Source organism: Zonotrichia albicollis, chromosome 9 (genome assembly GCF_047830755.1).
Source record: "Zonotrichia albicollis isolate bZonAlb1 chromosome 9, bZonAlb1.hap1, whole genome shotgun sequence".
Classification (NCBI taxonomy): domain Eukaryota; kingdom Metazoa; phylum Chordata; class Aves; order Passeriformes; family Passerellidae; genus Zonotrichia; species Zonotrichia albicollis.
The window spans coordinates 39,922,199-39,937,896 of record NC_133827.1 but is presented as its reverse complement, the minus strand read 5'-3'; the positions used below and the strand labels follow the sequence as shown (position 1 = coordinate 39,937,896).

Here is a 15,698-nt window from a genome sequence, read left to right as displayed (position 1 = left end):
TCTGAAGAGATTGAGGGTAAGTTTGCCCTGTTTATGACTATATGTGTGTGAATTTCAGAAGAAGCTGCTGGGGTGAATTTTTATGAAAATGATGGACTGGGGTCTCATTGTTCCTTTGGGAAAAAAAAAAAGAAAAATTTTGGATGTAAAAATTTATAAGGTATGATGAGATGTTACTGCTTAAAATCACAAATATTTTCAATTTTAAGCAGATTTTTGCTGCTTGGAGCTGAGTGAGGGTATGGAAAAATAAACCCATGAAATGTAGCACACTTGGCATATGTGGAAGAAATGTTCCAGAAAATTCTGATTTCAGCTCATCTGGTTTTAAGTGCAATTAAGAGCCATTAATTCAAATCTTTAATTCCATAATTGTTATCATTTAAAGCAGCTTTCAACAACCTCCAGCTTGCACTGCAAGGCCATCTGAAGAGATTGAGGTAAGTTTGCCCTGTTTATGACTATATGTGTGTGAAGTTCAGAAGAAGCTGCTGGGGGTGAATTTTTTATCAAAATGTTGGGCTGGGGTCTCGTTGTTCCTTTGGGAAAAAAGGGAAATTCTGATGTAAAAATTTGTAAGGTGTGATGAGATGTTACTGGTTAAAATCACAAATATTTTCAATTTTAAGCAGATTTTTGCTGTTGGAGCTGAGTGAGGGTATGGAAAAATAAACCCATGAAGTGTAGCACACTTGGTATCTGTGGAAGAAATGTTCCAGAAAATTCTGATTTCAGCTCTTCTGCTTTTAAGTGCAATTAAGAGCTATTAATTCCCATCTTTAATTCCATAATTGTTATCATTTAAAGCAGCTTTCAGCAACCTCCAGCTTGCACTGCAAGGCCATCTGAACAGACTGAGGGTAAGTTTGCCCTGTTTATGACCTCATGTGTGTGAAGTTCAGAAGAAGCTGCTGGGGGTGAATTTTTATGAAAATGATGGACTGGGGTCTTGTTGTTCCTTTGGGAAAAAAGGGAAATTCTGGATGTAAAAATGTGTAAGGTATGATGAGATGTTACTTCTTAAAATCACAAATATTTTCAATTTTAAGCAGATTTTTGCTGTTTGGAGCTGAGTGAGCCCTTCTGGAGCTACCCCAGGGTTTTTCATGGCCTTTCCTCTTCCTCCTTGGGATAAAGCAGGGATCAGCTGCTGCTCCTCAATCTCTCCTGGAAAACTTCATCTTGCTTCCCCTGGTACCCTGACATCCTCCAAGTGAAGCTTTAGGTAGGTCAGACTATAAGAACTTGGCTTATATTTATAATTCTGAGACTTTTCCTGTTTTTAAGGGTGCAGACAATGGCTCTGCAGCTGATTTTAAGTAGATTCTTCCCAGTTTTTCCTCACAGTCGTGAAAATGAGGAAGTTTTTTAAGGCACCAAAGATTTCAGTGAGTCTCTGTAACTTCAGGAGCTGGGAGGGGACATTTGAACCCCCTTTATTGATTATTTATTTTTATTTTTCCTCGGTGAAGCTGACGGGATTTTAGGATTTTTTGCTGTTTATATTCTCCAGGATGGATTAAAAAATTGAAAACTGGTGAGGGGAAAAAGCAGCACATCTTTCCACCCTACCCAAAATACATCCAGAGAAGATATTTTTGTGCACTGCAGTTCTCAGAGCACAAATTCAGGGGGAAGGATGTGAATCCTTAATGATTTTGTGTTTGGATGATGCTCCCAAACACAAGAACTCTTCACATAGCAGGACTTTTGTTTTCACAAAAGTCATCTCTGAAAGGTTTCCATCAGAACCCATGTCCCTGTGCACAAAAGCTGTTGAAAAATGGTTTTTTGTTCAGTGAATTCTTGTCTTTGCTGTTTGCAGGGTTTGTTATTCATAGTTCAGAGAGAATATATAGTAAATAAATTAAAATACTCTGGTTACAGAGTTCATAGCTTGTGTTTTCTAAATAAACACAGGAAACTTGCAGTAGCACAGCTGAATAAGAACTTTTCTCTCTCAAAATTGCCTTTAATTTGATAACAGTGAAATAATAATAATAATAATAATAACAATAAATCTCTCTCACTGCCATCAGTCACACTTAAATCACTGTGAATATTTTATTAAAAGGAAAGATTGCAACAAAGTAATTTTAAGGCAGCAGAATTGAAGTCAGTTCTTGTGGGAATGGACTACTGTTCTTTCCTTCAGTCTATGATTAATTTTTAAATAAATGAAACTACACAGGCATGAGACTTTAGAGGCTTCTGATTTTCTCCTCTCTGAAATGTTCTGATTAAAGAGCGAGGCAGAAGCATTCCAGAGATCCAGATTTGAAAACTATTGTAAATATTGCAGTTTGTTTCACACTGGAAACGTGTGATACAATGGGTTTGAGATGAGTATTTCATTATTCCACCTTGGCACCAGGGCTGGGTGACAGCAGGGCCTGAGACTGGGAGGGCTTTGAGTGGGAGCTGGGGGTGAATCCAAGGTGCTGTAATAGAGAAAATCTACCCCATTACCCTAAAGGGTAGATTTGGGGTAATTTAGGGGTAATAAGTAATAAATAAGGGGTAATTTAGGTTGGAAAAGCCTTCTAAGATCGAGTCCAGCCATCCCCATCCCTGCCCCATGTCCCCAGGTTCCACATCCACACAGCTCTGAGATCCCTCCAGGGATTTCCCTGTAGCCATGATATTTTATGGAAAATCCTTTCCTTAGGACTTTTCCTCCTGAGAAGCTGAAAGGCCTCAGGAACAAAATGCAAACATTGATTATCTGCTACTGTGGAATGCAACAGGTGCATCTGGGATTGCTCTCATGTGGTTGTTTCTGATTAATGGCCAATCACAGTCAGCTGGCTCGGACTCTCTGGTCAGTCACAAGATTTTATCATCATTCATTCCTTTCTATTCTTAGCCAGCCTTCTGATGAAATCCTTTCTTCTATTCTTTTAGTATAGTTTTAATATAATATGTAAATAATAAATTAATAAATCAGCCTTTTGAAACATGGAGTCAACATTCTCATCTCTTCCCTCATCCTCAGACCCCTGTGACCGCTGTCACCTTTTCCTCCACCACTGCCCTGTCCCAGCCCTTCTGCTGAATAGATTTTTCCAGATACCCAAACTAAACTTCCTCTGAGGCCGTTTCCTCTCATCCTGTCCCTTCTTCAAGAGCCTGACCCCCTCAGCTCCAGCCTCCTCCCAGGCAGATTTAGATGCTCACCCCTCTCAGCCTCCTTTGCTCACACCTGGGCACATCCAGCTCCAAATATCCAGAGTGCGCGGGGGCGTGAACGGCGCTGGAATCCGGCTATCTGGTGAGGGGCGAAGGCCAGGGCCCCTGTGCATCCAAAGCCAGCCCCCCTTGGTGGCTTTGGCCTCGGGCTGAGCTGGGGGATAGCTCGGAGCAGCGCGGTGAGAGACGAATCAGGAGGCGACCACTTGCTGGGGATAAACTGTCGGTTTATTACAGAAGAACCAACAAGGAGGGGAAACACCCAGCAAATGGCCCCGAACAGGGGGCAGGAGAGGGTTTTAAGGGAAAAGGGGGGAAGAAGGCAGGGAAACCCGGCTATCCAATAGAAATACATATTTGGAGGTACAAAACATAACTGATATACTAAAGTAACCAACTGTTATAAATCATAGGAGGGGCTCCGGGGCTACAGCCAACCATACCTCCCAGAGAAAAGAAAATTCTCGAAACCTGGGAGGAGAAAAAGAGTGATTGACTGACCCCAAGGAGGAAACAACTTTCACTTTATAAGAGAAACCAAGGGAGGAGCAGTTTCATTTCCATAGCAACATAACTGGCAGGGTAGCAGCAGGAAGTAATACAGAAAATGGGGGGAGCAAACTAACGAACTTAAGAACACACCACAGCATCAGAGTAATCCCCTCTGCTGTTTATTATCACACAGAATGCAAAGCAAACCCGTTTCTGTGTGTGTTTTTGCCTCCCTGCCCAGCCTCTCTCTGCTGTGGGGTTTGGCAGGAGCTCCTTGTGCAGCTCCATTCCCATGGGGGGCTCTGGGATCATTTCTGGGGGCAGGGGAGGCTTCGGTTCCAGCTCCAAGTCAGGCCTTGGTGACTCACACTGGTGTCTGAGCTCTGTAAATTTAGAAAATGCAGTCCATAATCCTCAGCCCAGCAGCTGTTTACTCCATCTGATGAGGATCTCTGGTGCTTTGGCTGCAATAGAATATATAAAAAATACCTTAAGTGGCTTAGGTAATTGTGCCAAATCCTGTTTGATTAATGCACTTCTTCTCCCCGTTGCTCCACTTGCAGCTTTGGACCATTCTCAAAAATAAAAAAGTCTCAACAGAAACTAATTTTAGTGTGGATGTGACATCTCCTGACAGTGGGTCCCTCACAGCCTCTTAAAGCTTAATTTACTTTCCTGTCTTAGAATACTTCTAAAATCTAAACCCCCAAAGCTCTCACAGAGGATTTTTTTCCCTTTTTCTCTTTCCCCCAGAAAACAATTATTGTCCATGACTAATTCAATCCTGTTGGTTTTTAAATTCTGGAGCAAATAGGTAAAGCCAAAGGGAGCAAAGCTTTTTTATTTATTTATTTCTTGCTGTTGCCAAGTGCCTGTGATATTTTTCATCCTTAATCATCCCTGCATGAAATCAGGAACAGAACGGGGCTGATCTGCTAAATGAGCCCAAGTGGTGCAGGGCTCCTGGCCACCAGATGAAAGTGGTGTTATGTGATAGAGCTGATCTATTTTAGCAGATTTTTGTGTGGATTAGAGGCTGTAAATCTGTTCTGGGCTGGGTTTTGTTCTGTTCAATATGCTTTGCATCCAGGCTGTATTATTCCACACATCTCCCATCGCAGATGGGATCAGATTCCTTCAGCCTAATGTGGTTTGTAGCCATTTGGACATCTATTAAGGCTAGATTTTTATTTTTTTTTTTCCTAACAGAATCTGCCTTTTTAGGGAATTAATTAGATCAGACAACGTCTATTGAATGATGTGGTGGTTTTGTGTGACTGTGATAAGAATGGAGTTGGCTCAATATTAAGAAAATTTAAATATCTGCCCCTCAGGCGGTGGAAACAACACAAACTTCTGAGGGCTCCCCGCATGGATTCCGTGCTTTAGACATCTGCTCTGATAGCAGAAAAGCCTGCAGAAGTGATTAATGCTGTGTCAAGGATTTGCAAAGTTTTTGCTCAGAGTCGAGCACTTGTGACAATGAATCTTTGTGCTAAGCTGGGAAGGGTAGAACAATCTGGGGGGGAAAAGGAAAATATTCACGCCACCAACCTCAACACCCCAAACTGTGCTGCTTGAGAAGTTACTTACAAAAAAATTGTTAATTTTGTCATCCCAGGAGATTGGAAATGGCAGGAAATTTGTGGTGGAACCAGAGTTCCACGACACACAAGCTGGGATTTGAGCTCCTGGTGTCTTGATGGTTTCTGGATTTCTTATTGTGATATATACAGAGTGCCAGATAAATCTCACTGTGCGTTCACTGCATTGTTATAATAATGGGTAGATTTATCAGATAATAATGGGTAGACTTATTATCAGATATATAAATTAAATTACAGATATATAAATGGGCAATGCTGCACTGAGAATGGGGATTCAGGAAGGGTTTGGACAAGGCCCTCAGGCACAGGATGGGATTTTTGGGATTGTCCTGTGCAGGGCCAGGAGATGGACGTAGATGATCCTTGTGAGTCCCTTCCAATTCAGGATATTCCAGGATTTACGACCCCCATATCATGAGGGAACACAGCAGGAGGTTCTCAACCCACAGGCTGCTGGCTTCAGACATTTCCTTGTGGAACAGGGAAAATGGAATTCAGGAAGGTGTTTGAAATGGGAAACTGTGACGATGAGGGAAGAGAGAAGAATGTTGACTCCATGTTTCAGAAGGCTGATTTATTATTTTATGATATATATTATATTAAAACTACACTAAAAGAATAGAAGAAAGGATTTCATCAGAAGCTGACTAAGAATAGAATAGGAATGATAACAAAGGTTTGTGGCTCGGACTCTCTGTCCGAGCCAGCTGACTGTGATTGGCCATTAATCAGAAACAACCACATGAGGCCAATCACAGATGCACCTGTTGCATTCCACAGCAGCAGATAATCAATGTTTGCATTTTGTTCCTGAGGCCTTTCAGCTTCTCAGGAGAAAAGATCCCAAGGAAAGGATTTTCCATAAAATGTGTCTGTGACAGTGTCCAGCCAAGATTTCCCAGCTGCAGTGGAGCTGTGCCCCAAAACACACCTTGGGGACAGCAACAGCAAAGGAATGAAGTCATTGATGACTAAAAAAACCCCAAACAACCCAAAAAAATGACTATTTGATCAAAGCTTTTACTCTGTTTACCAGCAGCTGTTGCCCAAACACCACCAGAAAATATCCAAAGCACACAGGTTATTCACAGGGGCACAGGAGCGCTTTGTTGCCAGTGTTCAGTGAGTGACAAATCAAATCCAGGCATCTCCAGTTGGGAGAATCATCTGCCATCTGCTCTTCATCCACTTGGGAAGTCTTTTCATACTGGGATGGGAGAGATAAGATCCAAATGATGGGGAGGCTACAGCCAGAGGAGCATTGTGTGTCTTTTAATCCCCTAAGAAATCCCATAAAAAGCTTTTTACTTTGAATTTGGTACAAAAGTGGGTGTCAGGCTCTGCAACAGAGCGTTTCTGTTTGAGGTGATGAATCCTGAAAGGAGAAAAAAAAAAAAACAAAAAGCCATTTTTCTTCTTGGCCAATTGATCAGTTGGATCCATTTGATGAAAGTTGGAGGGTTGGCCTATGGACAGGAGTGGATGGATGGACAGATGGACAGCAGAGGATGGATGGCCTGGAAGGGAGCCGAGGGAATTCAGTTCCACTGAGATTGCTCATGAAAGGGACAAGAAACGTCCTCCTGTGCAGAGGGGGGCATATGTGGCCCGAAGTTTAGAGTCCGACTAGCTGAGGGCGAAAGGCCGACGCCCCTCTGCAATTCCTGGCCAGCGCCCTTCGGCGTCTGAGGGCCTCGGGCTGTGCTGGCTGCGGACTGGCTCACACCGCTGGGATTGGGGAGGAACGGAGCTGACCATTTCCCGGGGGTTAAACATCGGTTTATTGAAGGTGTTGCGGGATCCAAACGTCGGAAACCAACCGGGAAATAGATTTTTTATAGGGGGTGAAAACAGGATTATAAAGGAGGGGGGTGGGTACAGGCGGAGCCAATCGGGAAAGGTGAGGGGATGAACTTCACAGAACTGACACTCCATGGAGACCAATAATCAAAAGGTAAAGGAGGTGTCCTGGGACCCCAGCCAGCCACCATCTCCAGAGAGGAGAAGGTTCTCGAAACCTGGGAGGAGGGAGGGAGTGATTGACTGGACAGGGAGGAAACAACTTTCACTTATAAGGGAAACCAGGGGAGGAGCAATTACATATCGGCAACTATGAATAGCGGTTACTATGGCAACTTAGCTGACAGGCTAGCAGTGGCGGGAAAAACTGGGGGAACGAACCCATTTTACACATAATAGGGGAGAACAATACATAAATTGGGGGAATAACACAAGAAACTTAACAACACACTACCACACTCCTGGAGATATCTCCAAAGCAGCAAAACCAGAGACAGCAGAATGGAGAAACTTGGTACAAATGATTAATAAGCACAAAAAAAGCTACAAAATATTCATTGTGACATTGCTGATTTAATTCCAGTTGTGGGGAAACATCTGTTTGTCTTTGCTGGGGCTTGGTTAGCATTGTGAAGCATCAGAAATAATTCCAGAGTTGTTACATTTGCCATTCCATTGTAGCTCTGGCTTTGTTCTTGGATGAAGCACATTCAGAATCACAGCAGATGCCAGCTTGCAGCAGAATTTTTGGAGGATTAAGTCTTGTTCTGATCAGGTTTGAAATAAAACAGGTAAAGGGTTTCTGAACTCCTGGTAAATCCTTTCATAATTAAAAAGAGGGGAATTTGTTTCAAGCCTAATTTGAAGGATTTCTTCAGGATGATACTGCTGTAGTTCACTACCAACCTTTATTATAATTAATAATGTAATTACAATCAAAAGGGATCTGAGGAGGAATACTGATAAGAAATGAGGATTTTGATAACATTGGGCATCATGGGAAAACTTGGCATAAGAAAAAAATCAAGGATTTTGTGCCTCACTTTTGACATGGTTTGGGCAAACCTGCAAGGCCCAGAGGTTAATATAATGAAACTTGGAGTTCATTAAAATTAAAATAGTTAAAATAAATTCCCTTATTTTATAGAAAGGAACAGAACCAAGAGACCTCACAGCCCGTGTTCAACACAGAAACAAATTTAGAAGCTGTTATTTGAAGAGGCTACAGGAAATTCCATTTAAATGTTTCCTATGAATGCATATTTTCTAAGTGAGGTTTGTTTTGTTTACCTTTTTTTGTTTACCTTTGCCCTGACTTTTTGTTCTGCAGAATTATTTGTTTGGGGTTTTTTTTTTCTTTGTTTGGGTTTTTTATGGAAGCTTTCTGTTCAATGATTGCTCCAAGCCCTTGAAAGGACACAAATTGCCAAGTCCAAGCTTGTCTGTGGAAATCAGGATTGATGGACAAGGGAATAAGCTCCAGCCTCCACCCTGGCTCAGAGATAAACCTGAAATCTTGAGACATGAACTATCTGCAGTCAGGATGGGGCTGAGATGTCAGGAGGAATATTTGGGTTGTTTTCCCTGATTTTTATGACTCTTTTCCATGCCTTGTGTTTAAACGCAGCTGGAGGATTTCAGGGAATTAAAGTCAAGTCTTGCTCAAGTAGTGGATTCAGCAGGAGAGAGAATTTAGTGAGAGATCACAAAATAAAATATATAAAATAATAGAATACAAAAGATAAAATAACACTAAATATAAAATGTAAAAATAATATATATATAAAATATAAAACCATTTAAAATATAGGTAATATAATATAAGAAGTATAAAATATAAAATTAGAGCTATAAACTACAGGTGCACGACCAGGGAAGTCAGCAGTGATGGAAAGATGCTCCTGTAGATAAAAGAATGGGGTCAGGGCAGAGAGAGCTGGCAAAGACAAAGCCTTGAGCACCTTTATCAGGACCAAAAGGAGCTGGGTTGGCTGTCACAAAGGGAGAGGAGGAGATTAGAAAATCAAATGGCAAGGCCTCTCCTGCCCCTCCTTGTCAGGGTTCAGCTGAGCATCCTCCTGAATTTCTATTGGAATTATCTTTGGACGTGTGGAGTAACTGTAAAATGCAGCTGATACTGAATTGTTGGGAAATTTCCCTTAAAATGGGGGGGGACTATATCCTAATTCCCAAAAAAAATTATTTCAGAATAATTTGGGATACAAACCAGGTCCTAAATAGTCAAACCCACAAACTTACTGTCTTTTCTGTCCCAGGAAATGCCATCAGAGCTTGTTTCAAAAGTCCGGATGTTCTAAATCTCTAAAACAAAATTTTAAAAATCTTTGTATTATGTAGCACGTCAGACTTAATTAGAATACAAAAATGAACTCCTGGGAAAAGTCTACAAATTTGTCTCAGCCACTTTTTTATTGCCTTGCCAATAGGGAAAATAAATTCCATTTTAAATTTGCAAAAGGTTATTTTAGGATCACCAACAACTCAAAAAAACTGGTGCTTTTGACACTATTTAGGATGTACTGCATTTAGGGCATTTTCTTCCTGAATTCAGGTGAAGGACTGTGACAAATCTGAAACTAAAAATATCTGCACAATGGCTGGGATAACACAGAAATAACACCGGGAGCTGCCATGGATCTCAGGTCTGTAATTGTGGGGGAAGAATTTCAAAGGGCTCCAGCTGCTGTCAAACTCCATGGGCATGGAAAGCTCTGGCTGCAGCAAAGGGCAGCTGATTTTAGCTGCAAACTTTTCTGTTTCACCTGAATTGTTGCTCCATAAGCTGAGATTTCATTTCATTTAAATTGATTTTTTTTTTGTCTGTATGTATATTTTAAAATAATGGGGTTTTTTTGTCTGTATGTATATTTTAAAATAATGTATATGTTAAAATAATGTGTATTTTAAAATACACACACAGGTTGAAAACCTCATAAAAGATATCGAAAAGTTTTGGGTTTTTTTTCTCTTATTATCAATATCACTCAAATGCTAATATTAAATACAGATTTTGTTCAGGAGTTCTCCCACCCAGAAATTGCTAGAGGTTTGGAGTTTATTCTATAGAATTATTTTTCTTCTTTCTTCATCTATTTCTAGGACAGTTTCTTAATGCTTAGGGATTAACTCTTGTTGTGGATAATTTTAGGACAATTCAATGTATGAAAATATAGAATTATGGAAATATTCAGGTTGGAAAAGAGCTTTAAGACCATCAAATCCAACCATCAATGAGCAGCTGGACAAATTACCAACAAACCAAACCTTGTCCCCAGGTGCCACATCCACATCCATCCATCTGGAATTTCATTAGAAATGAAATTAAAATTGCACTGTAGGGACAAGCATGGCGTCTTTTTCTGTAGGGAAGTATTTCTGCTCAGTGTGGAGAGCGTTTGTTTGGCAAAATTGCATCAATTCTGCTCTCATTTCCAAGGGAGGGATAAGGCAAGTGGGCAAAATATTGTGGGACCTTCAGAAATTGGATTTTCCCCTTCTTTCATTCAGCCTCGTTAGTGTTAAACCCTCCAGTGCCCCTCTCCAATTGCCAGGTTGATTGGAAAATGCACATTTTGACAAAAACACTGTCTGTCGTTTCATCTGGCTCTTAATTTCTGATTCCTGGGGAAAGGTGGCTCTTTTTATTGCTTTGTTTGGAATGACTCCAATTTAACCCTGGAAGGAAGAGCTGGGTGAAATATTGGCAATATGGACCAATTTAAACTGGGTTTTCTGTAAAAATATATTGCAAATTCACCTTACAATCTCTCTCCTGCACCCAGATGGCAGCAGGATGCTCTCTGTGACACAGGACAGGGCTTTGGGGAGGATGCTCCACATCCCCACTCAGGTTTATTCTGATTGCTTAAACCACTTTAAATAAAAACAAACACCACCTCCAACCTCATAATTGTAAGGCAGCTTCATGACCTTGGAAAAGCTGGGTTAAATACAGCTGAGAATTCTCCCACCACAAAAATCTATACAGAAGTGGAATAATCAGTTTTAGATGTCCAATTTGGGGTTTTTTGGGTTTTTTTTTTTTTTGTTTGTTTGTTTTTAGAGGAGGAGGAAAGATCTGAATGTTTAGGGCTGTAATACATCCATGTGGGATTTAGGTCCAATTATCTGCTTTTTCCTGGATTTCTGTTATCTCCCCAAGTAATTTAGCTCATATCCAGGTCTATTTAGTTATGGAGACCTTGATTTAATGAGTGCTGAGCTGCCCAGGCAAGGACAAAGGAATTGCTGAGGCTTAGCAGTGCTGAGCACGAGCTAAATGCTGCTCTGGTCAATGAGATCCTGGCTTTGGGGAGGCCTGGAAGGAGCTGCTCATGGAAATCTGAAGTTCTGGGTGTTAATTTTGAACTTAATTAGATGGGATGTTTGGAGGAATTTGTTCCCTGGGAGGGTGGGGAAGGGCTGGAATGGGATTTTCAGGGAAGCTGTGGCTGTCCCATCCCTGGAATGTCCAAGGGCAGGCGGGGCAGGGTTTGGAGCACCTGGGACAGTGGGAGGTGTCCCTGGGGGTGGAACTGGATTTCTTCTATCTCCCCAAGTAATTTAGCTCATATCCCCACTTAGCCCAAGTCCATTTAGTTATGGAGACCTTGATTTGATGAGCTTTAATGAACTGGATGAGCTTTAAGGTCCCTCCCAACCCAAACCAGTCTGTGACTCTGTGATTTTATTTTCATACAATAATTCCCATTTTGCATGCTTATTTGATTTGTTCCTCTCCTTTTCATCCACACTTTGTCCCACTGCATAATTTTTCTAGGATTTAAAGGTAGGAGTGACAAGGGGATTGAGAGGCTGTAGTGTCTGAATTTTGGCAAGGGGAAATTGTCTTCATAGGATGGTGCCAGTGCCTGGTGCAGGCAGGGTGGGGGAGCAGGGACAGTGTCTGAGACAAACCCCCCAACCCAGCCAAGTCTGTGGCTCTGTGATTTTATTTTCATACAATAATTCCTATTTTGCATGCTTATTTTATTTGTTTCTCTCCTTTTCATCCACACTTTGTCCCACTGCATAATTTTTCTAGGGTTTAAAGGTAGGAGTGACAAGGGGATGGACAAGTGTTGCAAAAAACTTTTATGAAAAATCCTTTCCTTAGGATTTTTCCTCCTGAGAAGCTGAGAGGCCTCAGGAACAAAATGTAAACATTGATTATCTGCTGCTGTGGAATGCAACAGGTGCATCTGGGATTGGTCTCATATGGTTGTTTCTAATTAATGGCCAATCACAGTCAGCTGGCTTGGACAGAGAGCCGAGCCACAAACCTTTGTTATCATTCATTTTCTTTCTGATTCTATTCTTAGCTAGCCTTCAATGAAACCTTTTCTTCTATTCTTTTAGTATAGTTTTAATATAATATATATCATAAAATAATAAATCAGCCTTCTGAAGCGTGGAGTCAGATCCTCATCTCTTCCCTCATCCAAGAACCCCTGTGAACACGGTCACAGACAAGGGGATTGAGAGACTGAGTTTGTCCTGAAGTGTCTGAACTTTTGCAGGGGAAATTGTCTTTATATGGGAGAGCTGGGAGGAGCAGGGACAGGCAGCTCCTATTCCCTCACCTGGAAGAAGATCATTTGGGAAAAAGCCGCTCCATCATGCAGGGAAGGATCTCAGGTGTCAGAGTTTCAAGGCCACTCTTGCAGAGCTGTGGGAGAGGCACATGTGGGGAGCTGTCGGATCTCAAGATCTCAGTCCTGAGGTGCCGAGCCTCCGAGACCACCTTGGGGGGCTCGGGAGTCCTGGAATGTTCCAGAAGTGTCTGGTGGCTGGACTTTGATCCTACACAGGAGACGACAAGGATGAGGGCTTCACCGGGGTGAATGGTGAAAAGATTAGCTAATTAGAGGGTGAGACACAGGGTTTAGGATTTATGTACAGGGGGGTTTAGAGGAGTAAGATGGAGGAATTGGGGCGTGTCCTGTCCTTCTTCTTCCTCTTCTCCTCCATCTTCTTTGGCCACGGTGGCATTTTTGGATTGGTTATTACTGAGAGTGCACCGAGTTATAAGAATAGATGGTATTGGGGAGAAATGATAAATATTGTACACGTAACAATGGGTATAAAGATAGGTGGCTGTCCGGGAGGGCAGACAGTGTGCCCATGGCTGACTGCTGAGCAGATCTTTGTTCGGCCGAAAGAAAATCTTTTAGATAAACAATTAATAAACATAAAAACCGAAAGAAGAACTGAAGCCTCTTCTCGTCCTTCGATACGCGGGCTGTCCCAAGGCCACCCCGGGCCTTTCCAGGCCCTTCAAACAGCCGAGATAACCGGACAGGGAGCAGCACGGGGACGATCCATCACTGCTGACAAATGCAGCTTTTCCTGTTCGGATGTGCAGGGGTGCGTGGCACACATCTGTTCCCACCACAGCAGCCGCCACTTGTTCTCCCAGCTCTCTAAGAGAGGAATCTGCCAGAGGCTGAGCAGAACTCCCTGGTGTGGTCACTTCAGCGCTCGTAATCTGGGGTAGAACGATCTGGTGGGACAGATGAATTAGAGACAAACTATTCTAACATTTACTGGAAAAGATGAATTATATTTATTCTATAACAGGTAATAATGGATAACCCATGTACAATAAAAAAAATTCAAGTCAAGATAGCAAGTGGTTGAGATTTGCTATCTTTCAGTATACCTCTTAAGTGGTAATAGGATAACCCCTTAATCTGGGGTAGAACGATCTCTGAACAGTTCTACATAAATACATATGTATAACAAATACAATACATAAATTCATAAATGATGGGGTTTTGGCACTTAGATCCATCACAGGAACTGTATAAATCCAGCTCTTTTGGAAGTGCAGTGCCTGCAGAACACTCTCACACCCTGCAGATGTGATCAAACCAAGCTGTGCTGTGCTGCTCCAGTGAATCCCAGACTCAGCCTGCCCACACTGCTTTTATCAGCATTTAACTGCAGCAGCCTCACACTTCGTGTACCCCTGAGCTGCTGCTGTGTCACTGAAGTGCTTCACTAGGGAATTCTTTTTATAAACCACCTTTCCTGCTTAAGTCTTCTATTTTCAGATATTTAAATTCAGTGTATATAAATAGAAAGTTCTCTCTATACAATTTATATATAGTTTATTCTATTTATATATCTATATATACACCCTATATATCTATATATACACCCCTTATATATCCTAAATAGTTTAGGTAGTTATTCTCTCTTAATAGAAACTATTTTTAGAGTTTACACAGAAATTCTGTCTATATTGAAACTATTTCTATAGATGGTTCTATAGATATCGATAGTTTACACAGATATCCTCTGTTTACATAAATTATTTTGCATGGAGAATACTATTTAAAGAGTTCTATCTATGTGCCATGTGTAGAAATACGTGATATCATACAGGTGATACTTTTTAAAATTCTTCTTCTTTTTTAAGATTTGTTTTTATTTTTATTATTGTTTTTTAAAGTTTATTTTTATGTTTTAAATAATTTTTATTTTAAAATTATTTTTATTTTGGGGGGTTTAATTTTTTGGGGGTTTGTTAAATTTTTATTTTAAAATAATTTTTATTTTTTAAATTATTTTTACTTTTTAAATTTTTATTTTTCAATTATTTTTATTTTGGGGGGTTTAATTTTTTGGGGGTTTGTTAAATTTTTATTTTAAAATAATTTTTATTTTTTAAATTATTTTTATTTTTTAAATTTTTATTTTTCAATTCTTTTTATTTTGGGGTTTTTAAAAATATTTTTATTTTATTTTTTAGGATTATTTTTATTTTTAAGATTATTTTTATTTTTCAATTATTTTAAATTTTGAAATTATTTTTATTTGAAAATTATTTTTATTTTGGGATTTTTTTTATATTTTTATTGTAAATTTTTTAGGAATATTTTTATTTTTGTTTCTTAAATATTTTTATCTTTAATTTTTTAGGATTATTTTTATTTTTAATATTTTTTGTTGGTGGTGGGTTTTTTTTAAGATTATTTTCATTTTTATTTTTGGGATGTTCTGGCCCTCAGGAAGGTTGGGTTTGGCTCCATGGCAGGAGCTGTGATGCCACCTGTGACCCACAGCTGGGATCTGTCCCCTCCTATAAATTTGGTGTCCCCACAAAGCCCAGCCTGTCCTGGAGAGGCTCCCAAGCGTCTCCAGGATTTTGCAGAGTTCCCATGGAAGGTCCGAGGGCAGTGGGGATTTGATTTCCTTTTGCAGAACATCTGTAGGACGGGGGAACAGCTGCTCCTGCAGCCGGTGCCAGCTCCCAGATTTCCTGGGAGAGAAGCTAACGAGGCTCAGGAGCTCTGCCTGGCAGGCCCACGTTGTCACTGGATGGTTCTGGGTTTGCTCTGTTAAGCAGCCACTGTGGTTTTTAATAAACCACGGGTTAAACACCTGGAATAAAATCTCTCCCTTGCAGATTGTGCAGAGACTGGGGATGGTCACAGAGAAGGACCTGAGTGGGAAATGTGTGTGCTAAAGGCAGGTTCTGATCTTGTTTTAAGAGTTTAGTTGTAATTTAATCTGGGGAAGCAAGGGGAGAAGTGAAGAGGAGAGATAGAAATAGATAAATATGAATAAACCACGGGTCTGAAA

At 40.7% G+C, this 15,698-nt stretch overlaps 1 long non-coding RNA gene across 2 annotated transcripts in view; it reads left to right on the top strand.

The window, feature by feature from the left end:
• Nucleotides 1-648: 648 nt before the first annotated feature.
• The window catches only part of LOC141730071 (uncharacterized), a 37,805-nt gene continuing 22,755 nt past the window's right edge, over nt 649-15,698 (top strand). For both annotated transcript variants that reach the window (XR_012581531.1, XR_012581530.1), the window contains exon 1: nt 649-1,225. This is a non-coding gene — a long non-coding RNA (uncharacterized LOC141730071). The remainder of the gene's footprint in view (nt 1,226-15,698) is intronic.